The 21688-nt window shown below is 41.5% G+C and overlaps 1 protein-coding gene across 7 annotated transcripts in view; it reads left to right on the top strand.

Annotated features, from left to right (window-relative positions):
• The window catches only part of GLI2 (GLI family zinc finger 2), a 194799-nt gene that overhangs the window by 24421 nt on the left and 148690 nt on the right, over positions 1–21688 (top strand). The window contains exon 1 of one of the 7 annotated variants that reach the window (XM_021300967.2): positions 9462–9567. The exons of the other annotated variants lie outside the window; for them this stretch is intronic. The gene's annotated coding sequence lies outside the window, so the exon portion shown is untranslated. Of the gene's footprint in view, positions 1–9461; positions 9568–21688 lie in introns of those variants that run through there. 7 annotated transcript variants of the gene reach the window in all.

Below are 21688 nucleotides of genomic sequence, written 5' to 3'. Positions count from 1 at the left end.
ACGCCAAATGTTTTTCTGGAAGCAGGATTTCCAGCCATGAGTAATGATTTAGGAGGATGAGAATATCAGTTTTCAAGATTGTTTCATTTGGAAAACTGAGATTTGCTTGAGACATCACCGATCTTTTTTCCTCCACATTGATTACTCTGCTTCCATATACATTTAGCCACTGGCTGTTGTTCTTTTACCTACCAAAAATCTGTTTTGATGCCCTAAACATCATCATCTTTGTTATGCTAACATGAGAGATAGAGGACAGTGTAGAGAAAGAGATAAAATCAGTGTTGTTTTATGGATCCTACACAGTGTACTTTTCAGGAACTTTTAAAATACTTTGCACAGAGCTCCTTAGTGGGATAAATGTTCTTCAAGACCATTTACAAAACACAAACAAAAGAGTAGTAGCAAACATGGGTAAGTACAGATTTCTTCAGTCACAGGTCAAGAAACAAAGCTCTGTAAAATTTATTCATCGGTACAGGGTCTGGTAAGGGATAAAAATGGGGATGCTGAGCCTGCAGGACCATGATGTCCATGTGTCATGGTAGCTGGAGGGAGATGGTAGTTTAAAAGGACTAAGGAAAGAGAGAGATTTAGTAGTTTGGTCATTAGACTTCGCTTCTTGTGTGACATGACACATTTAGGAGATACATTTAGGTGACATGGATTTCTGGCATTGGAGTGTAAAAACAATCCAGAACCTCAACTGCCGCTGCCAGAAGCTTTAATCTTTTGGATTACAGAACTTTACATTTTAAACAAAAATTTGAGCGATGCTTGAAGACCAGAAGTCACCTTGGGAACTTCCATCACTACAGCCTGAAATGCAGCATGTGGGCTGTTGGACTGAGGGGAAGGTCCCGAAGCAGCAGGTATGGAGGAAGAGCACCTTACTGGCCCTGTAAATTCCCTGAGTGCAGCTCTCTGTAGAACTACCACTACCCAGTTTGCAGTTTCTGTTAAAACCAGTGGTCAGTGGTTTAAAAACAGTTATAGTAAAGCTCATGAGGAGAAGTTAATGCAGAGTAGTTAGAGCTTTGCATGTCTCTTGCTGACTGCTGTCCTCCAGCTGCTGCCTGGTGGCCTCTCGTCAGAGGACTTTCAGACTCGCTGCACTTGGGGATGTTCTTGGTCAATGGCAGTTTCTCAAGGACACTGTCAGTAGGGGACTCAGAGCCCACATGCCTTGTCTGGAAACTGAGTCCTCCAGTGCAAACCTTTGAGAAGTTGAAAAATTGTCCCAGGTGCCTTGTGGAGGCACATTTGTGGGCTTTTCTGGCCTCTCCACTTGTACTGGGATTCTCCATTCTCTGCTGCTCGTGTAAGAGGACATATTTAGATTTTTTCCTCTGCAAGGTGTTGGTCAAAGGCAACTTAAGCTGACCAAGCTCTTACAGTCCTGTTCCCATCTTTAGCTCTCTGGCACTCATGTGGTCGCACAATACAAATATCAGATTTTTGGTTCGTTCCGTAAACTGATTGACACTGTAATTGCATTAATGTGAGTGCAAGAAAATGGGATGGAAGATGGAAACAGGAGGGATGATGGGATCACAGCATCCCAGTCTCAGTTTGGTGTAAGCTGCCTTTTTGGTTGCTGGGACAGGCTGCATTTGTGATGGCCAGTGGGGCATAAATTTGAGGATAATATGTGCAGGAAATTGCAGAAAAAAAATCCATTGATTGACCTCCTAGGGCACTGGAGGTAATCCTATATGTCAGCTACTAAACACTCTAAATAATACCGTCTCTCAGACTTTTATTTTATTTTTTTAATCAGTTGGCCTTGCAGTGGTTTCACTCTGTGTCATCTACACTTAGTCTTGCTTCTGTAGTGTGATCCTGCTGCTTATCAGGGCCTAGGATTATGCTGCAGCTGGAGCTGAATATCTCATGGAGCAGCTCCAGAAGAAGGACTGGTCCCCAAGGACTGGTCTGAGCAGATGTACACCAAGAGTTTCACAGCCTGCAAATGTCAAGCTGATGTTTTTTCCTCTTCTGACTGGATGTTTCTATGTTCCTGTAACTGTAGGTGCAGCTGCCCTTTCTTCAGTCTCCTACAGCATCAGGACACAAACTATTTTGGTTTTCAGTGTTTACAGCTGGGTGATTTTTCTCCTACCATTTGCACTAGTGTCCAGGGACACAGGCTGACTGTCCTGGTCCAGCCTGCTTCCGAGCTGCTCCCCACATGCTTTAGCTGTGGTTCAGTCATGTCTTGCAACAGGCTTGCCAGTAAACTGCAGTCATCTGTCTTGCAAATGGTCTCATCTTTAATTAGAAAAGCTTTAATGTCTGCAAAGTCACATGTGGGTGCCAGAATTTGCAACTCTGTAATGTAAGTTATGTTGCCTTGCTGTTTTTAGGCATAAAGTTTTAAAAAATAATCTCTCAAGCCTCAGGATAACAGTACCTATTGAACCCTGCTAGCAGATGTTCCATGGGTTAATTCTGGCCAAAATCCCCCCTCTTATTCCTATTTTTCCCCAGCAAAACACTAAAAAAAGTTTTCTATTCATTTTCTCATCTTTATCCTCTATGGCCAGCTGTATGTGCAGACTCTATTTTGTTTCCACTGCCTCTTTGCAAGTGCTAGTGTGCTTTTAAAAAATGTATTTAAAAACTGTATTTATTATTTTTGTTTTGTCCTACAGTCCAGCATCTTGAGCCTGTTTGCTCTGTGTCAAGTATCAGCTTGATTTCTATTAATCACATGTTGTTCCTGACTGTAGCTTTTGCTGCTTGGATGCTGCCACCAAGATATATCTCAGGTGCTAGGTAGCACTGAGAGAGGAGGATGTGACTCCAAACTACAACTCCTTTCTGATAAGAGTGCTCTACAGGACTGCAGCCAGTGCAGAAACCATGTAGACTTCTCTTTGTACCCTCTAGATTGCTCTCTTCCATGTCCATCCTGTGTTACGGGAACCTACTTTGCTCTGAACTTAGAAGGAACCATGTAAACGGGCAGCACCTTGAGCAAGTTCTTTATAAATAAAACCCTTGAACAATTTTCTGATGTTGTAGGAACCAGAGAAGTATGACCATGATTCAGCTTATGGGATTGTGGAGGAGACAGTTTTTTTCCACTGAGATTAATGAGAGCTGCTCTGGAAGAGATGTAGCCCAAAGCTAGATGAACCACAGGTGTCCTGTTTCCTATGTCATTCCTATAAGTTGTTCGTATATGTTGCAGCATCAAGAGAGGATGCTGCTTCTTTCCAAAGAATAAAACTCCCAACTCTGTCTTTGTGGACAAAGATCGTTGAGTTGTGCAGAGAAGACTATTAATGAAATAAAACAGCTTCATGTGAAGCAACATTTAGTGCTTTCTCTGTGAAGGAATCAGTCTTTCATGAAAGACTTCATGTTCCCCTGATTTATTTATTTATTTTTCTACTGAATGAGCAAGATTGTTTAAAAAGGGTGCTGGGGAAGGTCACTGGGGAAAAGCCCCCTCCTCTACTCACTCATCAATTCTTATAACATTAAAAAAATTAATTTAAATTGCCACTTTCCTCAAAATGAAGTGTAAAGCTTTCATAGTTCTGTTGTTTAATTTCCCAACTGGATATGAAATTAAGGAAATTGTAATTGTTTGACCTCTCGCATCAGGGAGTCTAGGTATTTTTTCTTCTGTTTCACAGGAGTACATCTATATGAGACTAATGGCTTCCCTAGAGGCTCCATTTCTTGTAAAATACAATTTAATGAATTAAAATATATCTTCTTTTGTTGGTGCTTTTGCATACTGTGACCTGCCTTGGGTTTGAGTTGGGGGTGGCTCCCGTTGCATTGTCTGCAGGCTCTTGGCATACTTCCTCCTGGTGAATTGTTCTTCCTGAAGTCTGTCCATTGATTACATCCTCTGGATTGGGTCAGTTGTCTTTCTTACATGGTTCACTAATTTCTCCTCCTAAGCATTGCTAATGTGCCTTCCATAAGCTTGCAGCTTACTGAGCTTTGATCCAGGAACCTTTCCAAATTCAGCAAAAACAGCTGAAGAAGCGGGGCTTTTTTTTTTTTTCCCTTTGTGTCCTTTGTTACTGAAGAGGGCTGCAAATATTTAATACCATTTAAATCCAGACAAAAAAAAAACAACAACACTCTCTTTTGGTGATTTCTCCAAAACACCAGTTGATTATTGTTGGCAAGGACATCACACTGGAAAGGACTAGCTGTTCTGTGTGGTTTTGAGGCCAGAATGCTGCTGGGAATGTCTCTGATGGCTGGGTGGAGCTCACTGGGCACCTGCCCGGGAGCCATGGGGTCCCTGTGCAGGAAATGGACCTCTCCTGGGGGGCAGGAACAGGTTGAGACCAAAGAACAAAGCTCTTCTCCACTGAAGGGTGGGAAAAAAAGTACACTGAGTATCACTGAGGAAGCAGCAAACACTATCCCTGAGATCTCTGTGCTCTGCATGTCTGATCAGATGCATACAAGGTTTGTCAGGGGATCTAATATACTGTCTTTTAGGGAACAGGCAGACGTGTCAGAGTGTGGGTAAGGATGTGTTCATTTTGAGGGTTCTCAGAGATGAGTTGTTGTCCTGAAGTCAGCACTTCGAGGGGTTTCCCATGTGGTAGGAATGGAGCCTGAGCAGACTTGCCATCAGAGCAAGGATATTTTGCTCTTAAAGTGAAAAGGTGAGCAAATATCAACCTCACTGATATATATAGCTGTCAGTGATTGTAAGGATGAGTTCAACTGGATCTGTGATCTCTTTCTTGCCTTAGTCCTTATTTCCCAAACAGGCCACACAGGTGGCCTTGTACACACCCATTGCCGCTGGTAAAACTCCTCTGCTTGCTCTATGGGAAGAAGTTGGCAGGAGAGGACTGTCAGGGTGGTTTTGCCAGGAGTTCGTAGCTGAGAGGTGGACTTTGTCAAGGCCACAGAAGAGTAGAGTCTGGTCCTGATCAAAAGCTGGGTCCTGCTCTCTCGCATTTTGGGTGTTAGAAGCTTTGGCTTATGTAGCACATGTGCCTGGGCTTTTAGTGTATAAAAATCCTTATATTTGTTTCCATTTCTCCAATCCCTGTTGCTTTAAAAGGAGAGGAACCTCCCACCATGTTCCGAATAAGAAAGGGGCGTAAAGCAGAGGGTTGGTCATCCTTTCAGGGCAACCCCTTCCAGCTTGTGTCCCCATGGAGCGGGGGAAGGTAGGGGCTGTGCTGGGCTGCGTTGGTGCGTGAGCGGCAGGGAGTGAACTCTGCCTGCGGTGGGCAGGCAGGGCAGGCAGCTGCGAGGCAGGCAGCGGCAGCCAGCTTGCTGACAGCACGGCTCTGGCACCACGAAGAATCAAGCCCTTTGTATTTAAACATCCAGACCTAACATACTGACATGGTCGTCATCAGATACAGTTGACACATGTTTAAATGGTGCATCTCACTGCTTTGAACAAGTGGGAGTGTGTTCTTGGACTGCTTTGCTCTCCACATTTCTACGGAGTTTCCCACTGTCCATTTTCCATAGTTACTTAGAGCAATTAACAGGAATCCAGGGCTGCAGCGGCTGCACACATAGTCTCTCAAACCCACACCTGTGGCTTTTTTGTGTCACATATAATTCATTACCGAGTGACGCTTCCTGCCTTGTCATCTTTAGTCCTAGATGAATGAATAGTGCAGCTAAATCAGCTTAGCGACGAACTAAAGCGGTGGCTCATGTTTAGCTGTGGCTCTTCAACAAGTCGTGCAGAAACTTCTTTGTGTTGGTATGGCCGGGTGTTCACTGAAGGCTCCAGCTCTTTTGATATCGGATCCACTCACAGCTTGCATGTCCTGCCGCAGCTTTATTTTCCTGTCCAGAGGCATAGATCCTGCATGAATCACAGTGTCTTCGCAGAGGCTCCAACAGGCAAAGGTATTTGTGCTGAAATCTCACCAGGCTGTAATTAATCTGCAGACGAAAGGAAATGGTTTTGTGACAGCTAAATGAAGACCAAATAATGCTATGTGATGAAAGGTACACTCAGCAGTCTGATGCAGGATCTGAAGTTTATATACATTTAGCTCTACGGTGAGCTGAAAAGTGTTTGAAACAAGAATTGCCTCAAATACCAATTAGTAGCAGACAAAAGTAAACAGGAAAACCTGCATGTAATTATATATTAATATACAGAAATCTGAATAGAGATTTTAAAAAATTATACCCCATTATTCAGTGTATTTGAAAACATTCAGGAAGCTTACATATAAATTGTATATGAGTGCCATATACAGAGAAACATGTGCTCTATGTGTCAGATCTGTGAGACTGAGGGTATGTTCCAGTGAAGAGTGTCTCTTCTTTGGGCTTTAGCCAAGATAGAAATAATCTGATAACCTTCTATAAAAAAAAAAAATAGCTGACTTTTGTGAACTAGGCTTTTTTGGTGGCAGTTGTCATTTTGGTTTTGTTTCTTTCTGGTTGTTTGTTTGTTTTGGGGGGGGGGGTAATTGTTTCACAGAAGGAAAGAAGTTGCTGATCATCTTGTTTGAAAGTTAAATATTTCTCTAGTGAAATGTTTTGGGTCTTAATTTGTTTTGTTTTTAAAGAAGAAAATAATATTTTGAATTCATGTTTCATCTTGTTCATCATCAGTTGTACCTTTGCAGGTTCTCTCACATTACTTCATGTGTAGCTGAGATTGTTTTTATCAAAAAGATACAATAGTAAACCTCGCAATTTCCCTGTAGTTTGGTGACAGTGGCCTTTGAAATCGACACTCTGAAACTGGTTGACACTGAAGATTTTAGGCAGCAGTGAGTCCTTAGCTAACCGGGTGATCTTCCAGAGCATGGAGATTTCTCAATTTGTGTCATATCACAGAATCCTAGAAATTTTGAGGGGTGGAGACTTGTGGGGGCTCTTGTTTGGCCTCCAGCCAGTGGGGACTGTCATAAACACCAGGCCAAGTTGGCCATGGTCTAACACAGTCTTGGGAACCTTCAAGGATGGAGGTGTCACAGCCTCTTGGGGTGGCCTGTTCCAGCACTGCATGACCCTCCTAAAGAAAAAGGTTTTCTGAATGTCCAGATTGTACTTCCCAAGCTGTATTATATCATCTGCCGTTACCAGGAAGGGTTTGGCTCTATTTGACTTATAACTGAATATATCGTGTGTGCATGCTTATTTTCAATTTTTTATTCTAAGCTTTTGATAACAAAACAACATATAGATTGTCTGTATTTAAGCTAAACCAGGATCAAGTATATAAAATTTTTATGAAATCTTGATCTCACTGTGGCTATATCATACCTGTACCTTAGAAGCTTTGTAAGACTGTGACAGTAATGTTATTATGACTACTATTGTTATCATCACTGTCACTATACTTAATATGAACATACTATTTCAGATTGCTACCCCTATTTTTGACAGCAGAAAGTAACATTATTTTTTTATGGTTGGGCAGAGTTATATACTGGTAGGAATGAGTTGGATTCTCTTATGACTTCAACATCATCAACAAAATGATCAAGTACTGTAAATTTACATTATAATTATGATGTCAGTCAGAAACACTACAACTTGATTTTCAGGTTGGCAGAGAATGTGCTCTGGGAATTTGAAGGGAATATATTCGTCTCATTTGGAAGCTGAATAAGTCCTAATAGAAGTATTTCAAGAATACATATGTAGTTCAATGATGTTACATTCAGCAGGAATTTTTAAATTAGCCTACGTTTTAAGGCCAGAACAACTCATTTCTTGTTCCTGTTTTATTTGCTTGTCCCAAATGAACTCAAGATTCTGCACCTTTTTGTTTGTTTTTGTTTTGTTTTTGTTTTTTTTTGTGGTTTTTTTATTTTGTTTGTTTTTGTTTTTGTTTTTTTGTGTTTTTTTTGTTTTTGGTTTTTTTGTTTGTTTTTTTTGTGTTTTTTTTGTTTTTTGTTTTTTTAATACAATTTGCACCCTACAAACCTGCAGAAACACTATTTTTTTTCGCTTTTGTCTGAGATGTGAATTACATATTCAAGTAAACAGGTTGTAGATAACTTGAATCTTGAGATACGAATGATAGAGGAAAAACTCTGTTTTCAATACTGTGGTTAAGACATAGGTCAGTATTTTCAAAAGAGTGTGGAGAATTGACTGCTGGATTTCTTAGAAACACTCTGGAACACCTTCTATGTACAAATATGTGCTGAGTACCTGACTCCTCTTGGCTGTATAATTTCTTTAAAACGTCTTGACATGAACATCCAAAATCTTCCATGTGTGAATGATGGTGATACCTGAGTCACCTCTTGCCTCTGTTAAAGAAGGCATCCAAAACTATATAGGACAACAGTTGCTTCTCAAATTCACCTGGAGGGGGTTGTTATTCTTCAAAACATATCATTGTACCTCTAGTGACTTAGAGCATCAGAAGGACTTTATCTTCAAGATCTTCCTGGTTTTTGCTTAAGGAAGGGTTTTAGGAGTTCTCCAGGTTGATTTCAAGGAGGTGGTTAAAGCAGAGGGCATAGTAACATGGAAAACGTTGCTGTCCATCACACCACAGGGGTTTTTGTGAACACATTGACTGTGATATGAAGCAACAGCTCTTCAAACAGCTGGTTTTACTCCTGTTCGTGCTGGTGTCTGATGCCAGTCAGCTGCTTTGTGAACAAACAGCACCCACTGGTGCTGAGCACCCTGACTGTACAGCAGCGCGGCTCTGTGAATTTGCTTTCTTACCTTCCTGCCCCTCTGCTCCCCTTTTCCCCAGTTTCTATTACGCTTTCTCTTGTAGACGGCAATATAGGATCAGACTGCTTTTCATTTCCATCACTTTTCCCTGCTGTGACTGAATCTGTTGCAATTAAATTTTAATTGAGATGCACACTGCTTAAATAGACACAAGACAGCTACAGCTATTGCTAATTAATTTTCTTCCAAAATGACAACATTTAATAATTATATTCCATGTCACTTATATTATTTATACAGTTTTAACTCTGGGAATTTTTTTAAAGACAAGTCAGCTGTGAAAGTGCTTTATGGTGTTAATCTCCTATAAGGCAATTGTGATTAACTTGAGAAGTGAAAGTATGTTTATGGTACATTTAGTAAAATAGCATGTAGCTCTTCAAGTTGCAAGGAAGATTGAGCTATTTCTATGAAAAGGTAATAGTGTTTCTGGTTACAGTATACAAATCCAGAGAAGCCCTCACTTCACCTTGCATAGCACAAAGAGATCATCTGCTGCCCCAGCTTGCAAAATTCCTTGCCCTCTGCTACCTTACTCTAATACCAGGCAATGAAAATGACCTTTTCATATTTTAGTCCGAAGAATCCATCACTGGTTTCTGTCAGACAGGGTATTGGATGAGCGGGACCATTTGTCTGTTGCAGTGTGACAGTTCTTAGGCAGCACTGTGACAATCTGGGGAGATCTGTATGAGAATACACAATTACTGCGTCATGGCATGACCTGGTGTTTGCCAAGAGGCTCGTCATCAACCTCTGAACTTCAAATGTTCACCAAACAGGCAGAAACTTCTTGGGACAGCTGCAAGCAGAATTTTCTCAGCTTCTCCCGTGAGAGTGTACAAGGGTGATGCTCCCTCTGCAGAACAAAGGAGACAGCTGTCGAAGGTGAGATGCATCAGCATTGGGAATTTATTGGCAGCTCTGGAAGCTTTACGCAGGACTGGAGAATTGGAGGGCACATTTTTTTTCTCAGTGAGGGTTCTGTCTAAAGGTGAGAGTTAAAGCTGGAAGCTACAGTGGAGGGATTTTGTGGGTCAGAGAAATAAATCTGTGAGGGAGGGACAGGTAAGACTTCTTGATCCCTCTGAGGACTCAAGACCAATAGAAGTCAAAACTAGATGAGAATAGTGACTGCAGGTGCTTGGTTGTGCATGTTTCCTCCGCTAGCATAGAGTAACTCTTTAGAAATCTCAGCACCTTTCTGGTTGTCACTACCATGTATCAGTATGAAGTTAAGCTGTTCTGGAAACAGAGCTCTCGAAAAGTGTGTGCATTTATTAAGTATGTTGGGGGTTAGTACTGATACGTCACAGCAGAATTAGTTGAATGGTGCAACCAATTTCCAAGAAGGCACAACAGAGAAATTTTTCAAGGATGGCATGAAAAGCAATTGTTCTGTGTGTTGTTGTTGTCCGAGAAGGTCAAGATACTATAGATCTAGAGGGATGATTAAGAAGGCAATTGGAGGGTCTCAGCCAAAGGAAATTCAATTAAATATGTTAAATGGATGTATAGTGAAACTCTGTTGGATACATTAGATTATCATATACTATTCACCTCACATAAATTTCAGTGTGTTCTTGAAGCTAGTAATTTTTGTTCCTTTATAGGAACATTTTGCTCTCTGTTAAGCTGGGTTCAAATGAAAGGCTATCTAACTGGTCATATGTCTGTCCTCATGTACTATTATATAAGCAAAATTGCATTAAAAATACCCCTTTACACTGTTACTTCAATTTGTTTTCCCCTCAGCTTTGACAACAGTAAAATAGACTGGGCAATAATTCCATTTTGGCGTCTATTTGGTTTCTTGTGCACTGTTGCACTGCAACTTGTCTTTTAGAAGTACTGTAAACATTTTGAGACTTTATTTTATTGCTTTCCTTGGTAGGTCATGGCTTATTCTACTCTCCTCCTAAGCAGGTACTGCACTTCATTATATACAGATTTTTATGCGTATTGGTAATGCAGTCACAATTCTTGGCAAAGACACAGTGGGGTGGGACCAGGGTGCGTGCAACCCCCTTCTTCCCCAGTGGGCCTGTCCTGGGAGCTGAGGCCTGCTCCATTGCACCTGAGGAGACAGGAATCATTTATTCCTCTAACAAATAGACCTCTTCCTCTGCATGTTTTCCCTGAAGTTATTTACACATAATGTTGTTTGCTTTGAGGTCTTGCACGCACTGTAATTTGTGTATGGTGCTGGAGTTACTGGCAGTTTGTTCCTTTGATTGCTGATTTTCGCAGTCCTGAAATGCACCTTTAGCTGCTGGTGCAGTTGTGTAGCTCTAGGGGCTGTAACCTAAAAGACCACAGGTCTGGTAAAATCTGGAAGAGTTTTCTGCAAGACACGCCGTATGAGTGGTCATGTTCAGGACCCAGCCAAAAGACAGGGCAGGAGCCACGTGGCTTTGGGTCTGTTTTGTATCATTGCACTGGCCTGCAAAAGGGAAGGGTTAAACATTAATGACTGTTCACAGCTACCAGTCCTCTGCTCTAAAAATCTCAGCGGGGTGCAGTGATGAAAAGACAACCCTGTGCATGCTTCAGGTTCATTTATCTGAAGGCATTTGCCTGGATATATTCACATAAACAAAGACTGATCTTTGGTTACAAGGGTGCTAAGGGAAGACATTTAACATTTTATCAGTATGTCACTAATTATTTGGGGGTGGCCAACAATTTTTGTTTTCAAAAGATACATTTTCTCTAACTGTTTTTCGAATAGACAGTTTATAAGCTAACAATAAATCTGTGAAAATCTGAGTTTGCAGTGGAGATACTGGCTCCAAAATAGAAAGTGTGCTGAGCTGTCTCACTCACATGAAAGGCTGGGAAAAGCCCAAGGGGACAAAGTGGTACCAAAGGTTGGATGGCTGTGGACATCTTTTAAAGACAAGAAATTGTGCGGGCTCAAATGGATGACTGTAGAGATTTATGTTTAATTTCTTCAGGAGAGAAAAGCCTAACTTGCTTTTCAGTCAAGTGTTGTGTTGTGACAGCTTTTAGGATGAATACTTGAAGAGGTGTTTCAGTATTTCTAGTGTAAATTTTGAATATTGAGGTGTCCTGACACTATGTGTTATGCAGAGAGTAAGGGGATATAAGAAGTATGCTCCTTCCTTTAGTGAGGGACAAATGAGCTATGATAAATGAGTTACACAAATGATTATTCACTTACTTGAGGAAAAATACAGTGCAAAGACAGTTAACCAAAGCACAGTAACATTTCTCCTAAAATCAGAACAATGGGTCCTAACAGATATGTTCGCTGTTTCCTGATTCTCCAAGGGGATCTGATTCTAATCTTGGAGTCCTGTGATAGAACCAAAGGCACTCCATATTTTCATTGGTGAAAACTGCTTATGAATGAGACTGGGAGTGGACAGATATCTCTGGTGCATATAACCCAACCAACCCAAAAGCCACACATTTAGACCCTGATGGAAGAACGTGCATATGCGTTTGCTGAAGTCTCCCAGAAGCCAATGAGACTGAAAGCGTAGTGTGGTAGGCTTTGAAGGGCTTTGAAAGAGGAGACAATGGTTTTGGCAAAACAAAAGAGCATGCCATCAAAGGATGTAAAGCAAAGTGACAGGAACAAAGTGACAAGCTAGGAAAATGCTCTTTGCTCCCACATTCTGAATGGCTGTGAAATCAGCTTTGTACTCATTAGAGCTGATGTAAAGGAACTTGCTGTAAATGAAAATGAATGGCTTAGAGGCTGGTGTTTTGAGTTGAGCTGTGTAGGTGAGTGGCAGGAAGCTCAGGGAAGCGCCAAACTCTGAGACATTGTGCAGAAGGAAGAAGCAGGAGTCAGAGGTGGCCGCCAGGCAAAATCTTACAGCGAGGCTGGAGGAACCAAGGGACCACCCCAGGTTTCACACTGGAGTAACAAACAAGATGCTACCCACCTTTACAGCATTTGGCATCCTTTGCCACCTTCTAAGGTATTTGAGAGACAGACTGAGTTTTCTATGTGGTTGGAGGGAATCAGGTCTGAATCAGGTCAATCTATGAGTAAAACGTAGGAAAGTCTTAGCATAGAGAAATCCCAGAGGCAACTGTGTACAGAAGATTAGATACATCTTAGCTGTGAATGAGGAAGAAGATGGAATGAGAGTTACAGGCACAAGTGGGATTTGTTTTTAGGGAGAGACAAACTGGGTTTGTGAGGAAAAAGAACAGAAGAAAGAAAAAGGGCAAAGAGAGCAAGAAACGTGGCTGTGATGTGGATTAGAAGATGCTTTTGGAGGAGTAAGGTGGTTAGAGGAAAAGAGCAGATGAAACTTTAGGAGCAGGGAGGAAGTTGTAGCTGCGAAGTAAAAGACTTATGCTGTTTAAACTGTTTTCTCTAGAAAGAACCAAACAAACTTGTAAGCAGAAAAAAAAAGCAGACATAGAATATAATTATCATGTGCATTAATATACTACAGAGAAAATGTACAGTAAGTACAAGATAAATAATAACTATTACTAGCAGTACTAAAAAGCTATATATATGTGTGTATACTCCTATAAAAGGCTCTGTCCTGAAGAATTTATACTAATCCTTTGCATTTGGTCTTAAATTAGGTAGTGTCAAGTAAGAAAAGCAAATAAGGAGGAAGTATGTACAGGGTCTTCTCAGGCTAGCCTCAATGATTTGAATCTTATGTAATGAAATAGCAAAAAAAAAAAAAAAAAAAAAAAAAATTAAAAAAAAAATATGAAATCTTTCCATATGTTGTCTGGTGGCCACAGCAGTCACTGCTGTGCCCCAATGTCTGGTACAGCCTCTGAGTAGTTGCGGGGACCCAGCAAGAGTGAATGCAGTTTCCAGTGCTCGGCGCCTGGCCTGGTTACCACCACACATGGTTCTTTTGCTTCAGCTGCCCAGTTGTGTACACACAATGTGGTTCCTAAACCATTCCTCTGAACCATAGCAACCCGCTGACATCTATCAAAAGTTTACTGCTTGCCTGGGTTTTGTTCCAGTACGTTTTGTGGACATGAGATGTGCTGGCATGTCAGCCTAGCTTGTTTTGTGTGTGAAACAGGTGCTGCAGTGCAGCAAAGGATCAGACCTCACGTTTCCAGTCTTCTGTAGGCTGTGGAGACAACACTGCTGGGGCAGAGAAGGGAGGTTTTCCCCTTAGGTTTTATAACAAGAGGATGAAATAAATTATAATGTTATTTCTTTCCTTATTTGATGCTGGCAGCTACTTGCCAGACCAAGAAACCAAATCATTTCTTGTAGGCTACCAAGTAAAAATTGCATGATATTCTGTTGGTGGATGGTTTTATATCTGTCTCAGTCATCAAAATACTTGTAGCACAGTAGACAAAACTGCATAGTAAAGGAATGTATCCTCAGCAACATTGCCATTGGCAGGACATAAACACATTACAGTTTATCAGTGTTCTGGGAGATGTTTATTACATGAGTCTTAATAAGTCCTTATCACAAAACAAAAAATAGAGAAGCTGGAAGGTAGAAGTTAGTTTTGCTTATCAGCAGAAACAGGCATGGTAAGACTCAATAATTATAAATGCAGATGTTTTGATTTGTGGATGTATGGCAAATCAACCATTTATATCACCATGGCATATAGATGCATAAGATCAGAGACAATCAAGGTGCTGAACTAGTCTTTCTCCATGACTTCATCAGAGACTCCAACCCCTCCACGTCCAGTGATGAGTCTTGGACTACAGCAGACCTCCTGGAAAAATATCTGAACAAAATGTCAGCTCTGCAGTGCAAGAGACTGTGTCACCAGCCTGAATCCAGTGCTCTTCGCTGTTGAAAGAGAATCTGAACATCTCTAGTTTAATTTCTAGCTCTTAGTCTTTGTAATTGTTATAGGTAACTGGGATTGGTTTAGCCATAGATTCTTGTAATGTCCCTTACCTTTGGATCAAAAAGCATCTGTTTACCAATTTTTTGTTGACTATATATGTACTAATATCACTAATCAAGTTATCCTGCAAGTGCCTCTCTTTTGATTTCATTTTTCTCATGGATGGCAATGGAGCCTTTGCAGTTTTCGTTTTTCTGCTTGAATTTTGGGCAGCAGAGCTGGGTGTGGTGTTCCATTAACAGTCAATTTCGGGTTAGACAGAGGCATTATAACCTCCCAAGTTCTGTGTAGACAAACATGTTTTGCTTTAGTTGTTTGGGTACCAGCAACCTCCATAGAACTTGTCAGCCACTGTTTGCCCACCATAAACTTCAAAGTGTCTCCAGTCAGTGTTCCTCAAAACACAGTTGTCATTTTAATCAATTGTTTTCCAGATGTGTGGCTTTGTACATGGTTGCCTTAAAATACATAATCTTTCTATGAAGCCCATCTAGGGATAAAGAGTAGGTCACTGGTACAAAGCAACCATCTTTATTTACCATGTTTACAGTCATTTGTCACTGACAAACTTCATGGCTGTATCTGTTTCCAGTCATGGATACACAAAATGATTGTAGCTCTCCAGTCATATGAATGTTTCCACCCGATTCAGCAATACCGGTTACGACTGATTTGTGTATTAAATGAGCTATTCCACTTCTTGTTTATTACTCAGATTCGCAGTGTTAGAGTCTACACAATTAAGGAATCTCTTCTCTTTGAGTCCCTTGGTACCTTGATTAATTTTAATCTTGACATCTTGATTTCTGGCTAAATGAGTGCTCATTTTCACCCTTGTCTTTTGTCATTAGTCTAATACCCTCCTGAATACTTTAGCCTGTCTCCTGAAAGACTTATTCCCTTCTACTGAAATGACAGCCAGCCATGTTGTACAGTCTCTTTTCTCCATAGAAGATGGACCTGCACTGCTGGAAACGGAGGGGCTCTGCCTTTCACCCCTTGCTTAACCATTTATTTTTGGAATTGTATATAGCCCTATAACTTGAGTCACAGCTCGCAGAAATGAGCACTGTTAGGAGTATTAATTTCATTCTTCCTCATATAAAGTTCCTTGCAAGGACTCTGGGTTGTTCTTGGATTTTTCTGCACTGGTGTGCTTGTGTCCTTGCAGACTGGGCTGAGTTGTGGCTCATGGGTACATCCTACATAGCTCTGTCCTCTCCTACTACATCGACTGTCAGATATTTTGATAGTTTTGGCGTTTGCAAATACTCTGTTCCCTGTGAGGAGCAGGCTGGACTTGATGACCTCCATAGGTCTCTTCAAACCCCAAATACTCTATGATCCTCTCAGAAACGCTTCTCCAATTCCCATCTGGATGAATTTTTCTCCATTCTCTCGTTTATGAACTGCCAACCATTTAATGTGGTCTGCATCCTGCCTTCAGCTGGCAACTGTAGTCTTATAAAGACAATATGTGTTTCTTCCCAGTGTGGAATAGCAGCTTGTGTGGTGTATGTGTTCAGCAGAGGAAAACGAGCCAATTCAAGTGTTGCTTTTTTGTTTTTAATTACATTCTTTTTTGCTTCCCAGGCTTCTCTCTTCTACATACTTACACGTGTGCCTCTGGAGGGAGGATTCAATAGCCTGTTGAAGTGAGCTGGAATGCTTAAAAATAAACCAAAATTTTGTAATGAAACATGTTCTGAAAGAACACTGTTGCTATAGGGATTTTTGCAACCTTCATCTTTCATTGCTCAAAATAAAGGTTTTCCTTCCTTGAGCCAAATAGAGGGTTTTCTTATCCAAGATTTGGAGCCTGCTCAGTGTCATCTGGATGGACTAGTCTCTACAAGACAATATTACTCATCCCACCCCTACATAAAGCAAATCCATTAAACTTCATTGCATGTGGTTTGTATTTGGGGTTTCATTCATGAAAGTTGAAAGTGCCCAAACTGCTAAAGCACGGAAGTGAAAACCCTGAGAGGATTCTCCTTCAGTCACCACCAGCCAACAAAACATTCACTTCCATCTTCTCAAAAGCTCCCTCAAATCTGATTTCAAGGCAGCTTTTTTTTATTTTAGCCAAATGTCCAGTATTGGCCCTCATCCACCCTGTGGAAACTGCACGAACATCCCTATTCAGAATCAGAGTTTCTGTTCGACTTGTAGTATGTGCAATTTACTTTCTTAGTATATTTTAGTCATAAACCTGCTGAAAAGTCAATAGGTTAATTATTACTGATTTGTAATTGGAGTCTAATTTTGTTGTAAACAGTTTAATTACTGATCCTCCACCCTGGTCTTAATACAGTCTGTGTTTAGCTGTTACCCACCCTGGTATAACTGCCAAGCACCACAGATGTTTTATCTGACGTGTTAGTTATTAGCAGTTTCTGTTCTTGTTGGAGCACGAACACTTGATGAAGGGTTTTTCTTTTTTTTTTTTTTTTTTGGTGGTTCTCCATTTAGTTGTTTCTTTCTTGTTCTTGTTTTTTCTTTCTTTTCCTATTTTGGTGTGCAAAGGTTTCCTGAAATGAAAATGATATTTTTCATTAGATATGTGTATACAAATATAGGTAATATTTATCTTTTTTTTAAATGAATTTTTGGAAAAAGCCCAGAAAATTCTATAACAGGAAATTAAAAACTTCTTTGGATTTACATCAAAAAAACAAACTTAGACAACTCTTTTGCAAAGTTCTCTCACCCTTACAACAAAACCAAACAAATAAACAAAAACTAAGTGAAGATCCATGGACCAGTTATAATGGTGATGCATCACTTATTAGCAATTTTTGTTTACCTGGTTGCATCCTCCCATATTTTTACAGCATGTTAACACAGAGTCTGAATGCAGGAGTGTCTTGCTTATCTTCTCTGATGGTTTTTCACATGTTGGAATTCGCATAGTATAAATTTTGTCATGATAAGACACGTAGGATTGGTTTTGTAAAAGTACAAGCATGACTTTGTTTTCCTGTTCCACCACAAAAGGCTCTTCCCTCCAGCTCTCACTCTTACATCTTCTCAGTTCTTCCAAAGTAAGAAACAAAGATAACTTCTGAGAGAGGGGAGCTAAAGTCATGTACCCCAGCCTGCATGTCTCAGCATGGACCAATGCCGAATCTGTGTCTGGCTTTGAGCTTTTATGTCTGCTTGTATGTTTTGATGATGTATTGTAATTGTTTATAACCCAGCATCTCAATGATAATTTCTGTTCAAGGCTCTAAGGTTGGCAACTTGAAAATGTACTTGAAATGGGGAAACAACTAAAATTTATCTGATATTTTATAAATTGTTCTTATTTGTAAAGAAGTAGGAATACTAAAGTGATGTTAGTGTTCGTGAAAAATATGAACAGCAGGCTCAACCCAAAGAATGAGTGAAATGTGAGTTCCTTTATTCAATATCATCTCCTTTCCAATAACCAGACCCCAGAAAGTAAATGGCTTTAGAAAGGGAAAACCCATTTACATTTCAAACAGTGGCCTCAGTGTTGTCATCTGGTGCCATGGGTTGTTCTAGGATAACCTGGCTTCTGGTTGATGCTCCTGAAGAATGCTTATCTCCCGTAGGTCCTGTGCCACATCTGTCAGCCCTGCCCAAGACCAGGCGTCCTCTGTGCAGATCTTGGTGTTGCACCCATGCTGTCCAGGGCCTGTTAGTGTCTGGTCCCTGCTGAAAGGTCTACAAGGAGCATCCAGCTGGTGGATGCTAGTTCTGGAGCAGTTAGCTGAATGCTTAAAGACCTTCCATATGGTGATAATTTCTGATCACCACCACTAACTCCACTGGCCTTGTTTGATATAAGTGGAAGGCCACTGTGGTCAGTGCAAGGAGGAACAGTACTTGTGACTCTTTCTGAGGTGTGTGTGACATTATTTTCCTTCATGTGCCTGGCATGATGTGAAGCAGTGGAATGTATTCTTGTGTCTAGGTACTCCAGCTTCTAAGAGTGACAGAATGTGCTGGAGCACTGCATTCCTCGGAGCTGTTTGTAGGGCATACTTCTTCCACCTGAGACCCTTGTATCTTTCCATTTTGCTTCCCTGCAAATTTCCTGAATGTTTTCTCTCTCTCTTCCCTCTGTGCCATGCCTCCCTGCCCTGTCTCTGCCATGCTAGGTGTCATGTCATGTCTTGCCCTGCCCCAGACGTGTATCTCCATCTCCCATGGTACCAGCTCTGTCTGAAGCCTCTCTCTTTCTCCACAGGATTTGCCATTGCCTGTCTTGTGCCTGTACTTCCATTCATTCATACTCTTCCATAAGGTCGTGCCTACCCTAGTCTGTATGGCCATCCTTCTTTCCCTTTATTTCTTCTCTGTGTTCCAGGTCATGTCCACCTTCAGGAACCCTCTGCTCTTTCCACATGCAACCAACCATCCATGCAAACATCTCTCCTTCCCTCATGCCACCTTCCAATCGTACGTTTTTCGATACTTTGCCTCCTTTCTTTACCACCCTGAGCAGAGTTGTGCCCATTGGTGCCTGCAATATCCCTAGATCTTCTGGAGCTGGTTGGAGGAGACATTCTGAATTATCACATTACAGAAATGCTGCCAAGCACCAGGCAGTCCTGGGTGCACTTTGACCCCTCACAGTAAGGCAAGAGTGACTTCTTCCTCGTGCTTTTGGTTTGCCGTTGCCATATGGAAATGGCAGATGGTGTTGATCAGGAAGTTAATCTAGAAGCATATCCGTTTCATGCTGTATGTGAAAGATTTGTTCATTAAACTTAGAACTCTAATTTAAAGCCAATTAACAGAGTGATTTGAAGAGACTTGTTGTTTTTGAAGTTCAAAAGAGATGCTAAGTCTCTGATTTCAGACTTTGTACATTCCAGAACCTGTATAACTATTGCAGTGTTGCCAGCTCCGTCTCTTTTTTTTTTTTTTTCTCTTCTTTTTTTCTTTTTCCTTCCCTCCTCCCCTTCATTTATTTGAGTGATGCAACTTTTGCCACAGGCTGGAACTGTTTGGAGAAGCCTTGTGAACACGCGGCTTCCTTAGCAATTTTAGCCCTACATTTGGGGGTGGGTGGGCAGAACTTTCTGTCTTTCTGTCCTTTTGCTGAAAGCTAGTACAAGCCCCTCCTCCCTCTCTTTGGCAGCCCAGTATTGCTCTTCTCTAAGCAGGAGCTGGGAAAGGAGGTAGAAAAATGGAAGGAGTCCTCGGCCCTCCTACCGCCACTTCTGTCAGCATGGGGTTGTCTCTACTTCCTTTCTTCACTCCCCATAACATCTCCCAGAAGCTGGTAGGGACCCACCGCAGAAGCTTTCTCATGCTTGGAAGGGGCAGACAGACAGCTACTGCTCTACACATGCTATGCCCCAGCATACAGCTCTGGTTTCCATGTGTAATCAACCCTGTAGGATTGGCCCAAGCAGACCATTCCTAAGAAATGTCAAGATGGGAAATCTTGTGACAGGAGGAGCCAAAAGTTAGTTATTAGTTCTGAATTAATATTTATTCTGCTTTTACTGAGATTGATATTCTGTAAACACTTGTAGATCCATCAGCAACAGACAGCATGTTTGGATAGTCCCAACATTTAGTAGAGACATGTGTACAGAAAAAACTTTCTTGAGTAATTTGAAGCTGTTGCTGATATAAAAGAAAATAGAGGGGTCAAGTTTTGCTGTGGTATAGAGCCTATGACTTCACCGGGTTAACTGCTGCTACTTCGGTGTAATTGAGAATGTAATTTGGCTCAGACCCTGGGAGACTGAAAAGGATCACAGCAGCCACTGTATTAAGCCAATGTTCAAAATAGTTGGCTCACACTTAATTTCATAAGTAGATCATGTATCCAGAAGGCTTTAGCTGTATGACACAGTCCATTGCAAAAGAAGAGATGGTGGGAGTATCTCTTTGCTTATCTTAACTAAAACAACACACCAGAGAAACTATCAAATGTGATATTGTACCTACATGAGGGTGATGTGGCAGAACAGATGAAGTATCTCCCTGTGGGTGCATGAGGACAAACCTGGTGAGAGCTGTGCCATGGCTGCCCTTGGGTACCCCAGCTCCTACGGTTATGCCAGTAGCTGGCAGCAGTGGGGCTTCATCCTGGCCGCGCTGCGGTGGAGGTGGTGTCTGAGTCAGCAGTCAACACACCTCCAGCATGTCCCCTTGCGGGTGGTGGCACCTCACTGGTGCTGCTGGGGCTATGCATGAGGAGGTCAGCTAGAGATGGATTTAAAATGAAGGAGAAGATAGACATCGGTCTGAAAAAGCCCACAATGTTCACAAAAACTGGCTTCTGGAAGCCTCTCCTGGAAAGCCCGTCTTGCCCCCGCATGGGGCTGCCAGGCATGAAGGTGGCATTTGGCAACTGTGGTGGCTTCTGGAGGACTGGAACCATGTCACAACATCACTGGCGGCGCCTGCCCTCCTGTCAGAGAGGTTTGATCCCATGCTGCTACTTAGTCTTTGAGGAGAGATGGCTAAAATTAGTTATTCATGTTTCACAGAAAAACTTGAGGGGGCAGAAATCTGTGTTCTCCTCTGGGGTGGAAAAGGGGAGTTTTCTGGTAAAAGGAAAATCTTGAAGAAGGAAATAATGCCGTTTTGAGAAAAGAGTGTGCAGGGCGTATGGCTAATGAGTATCTGTTTATTCCCAAGTTTGCTGGCAGTCCCACTCAGGCTAATGCCCTCCAAAAGAGACAGGCATTTTGGGACAGCACTTTCAACTATTCCTCAAGGACTTAGCAGGGGGGATTGTTTTATTAGGAAAGTTTATGGTTTCTTGTTTTCCCTCGATGGCAAATGTGACTTTGTTGTTTTTAATTCTGTTGGGATTTCTCCCTTTTAATATACAATGCAGCTGTTAAAATAGCTGGGGTTGTCTAGGGCAAATCATATAGCACTTTCCTTGTTCAGACCTCAGATGGCTGCCTTTTTAGTGTTGCTGCAGAATTATATTACAGGGCATATGAACAGTGCTGGTATTAGTGTCAAAATCAATTACCCAACCTTCCTCCTGCAGAGAAAGCTACAAACCTTAGGAACAATCTGAGTAATCCATTCTGGGTTTCTAATTCTGAGTAATGATGGAGGGCAGAGACTTGTGCTTGAATAAGTGCACAGGGTCTTTTTCCGTATAGCCTCTCCTAAATGCATGCTCTTTACAGGAAAAAGCAGGCTCCCTGTGA

Source organism: Columba livia, chromosome 7, assembly GCF_036013475.1.
Source record: "Columba livia isolate bColLiv1 breed racing homer chromosome 7, bColLiv1.pat.W.v2, whole genome shotgun sequence".
NCBI classification, from domain to species: Eukaryota; Metazoa; Chordata; class Aves; order Columbiformes; family Columbidae; genus Columba; species Columba livia.
Note: the sequence above shows the minus strand (reverse complement) of the source record. Positions and strands in the feature narration are given on the sequence as shown.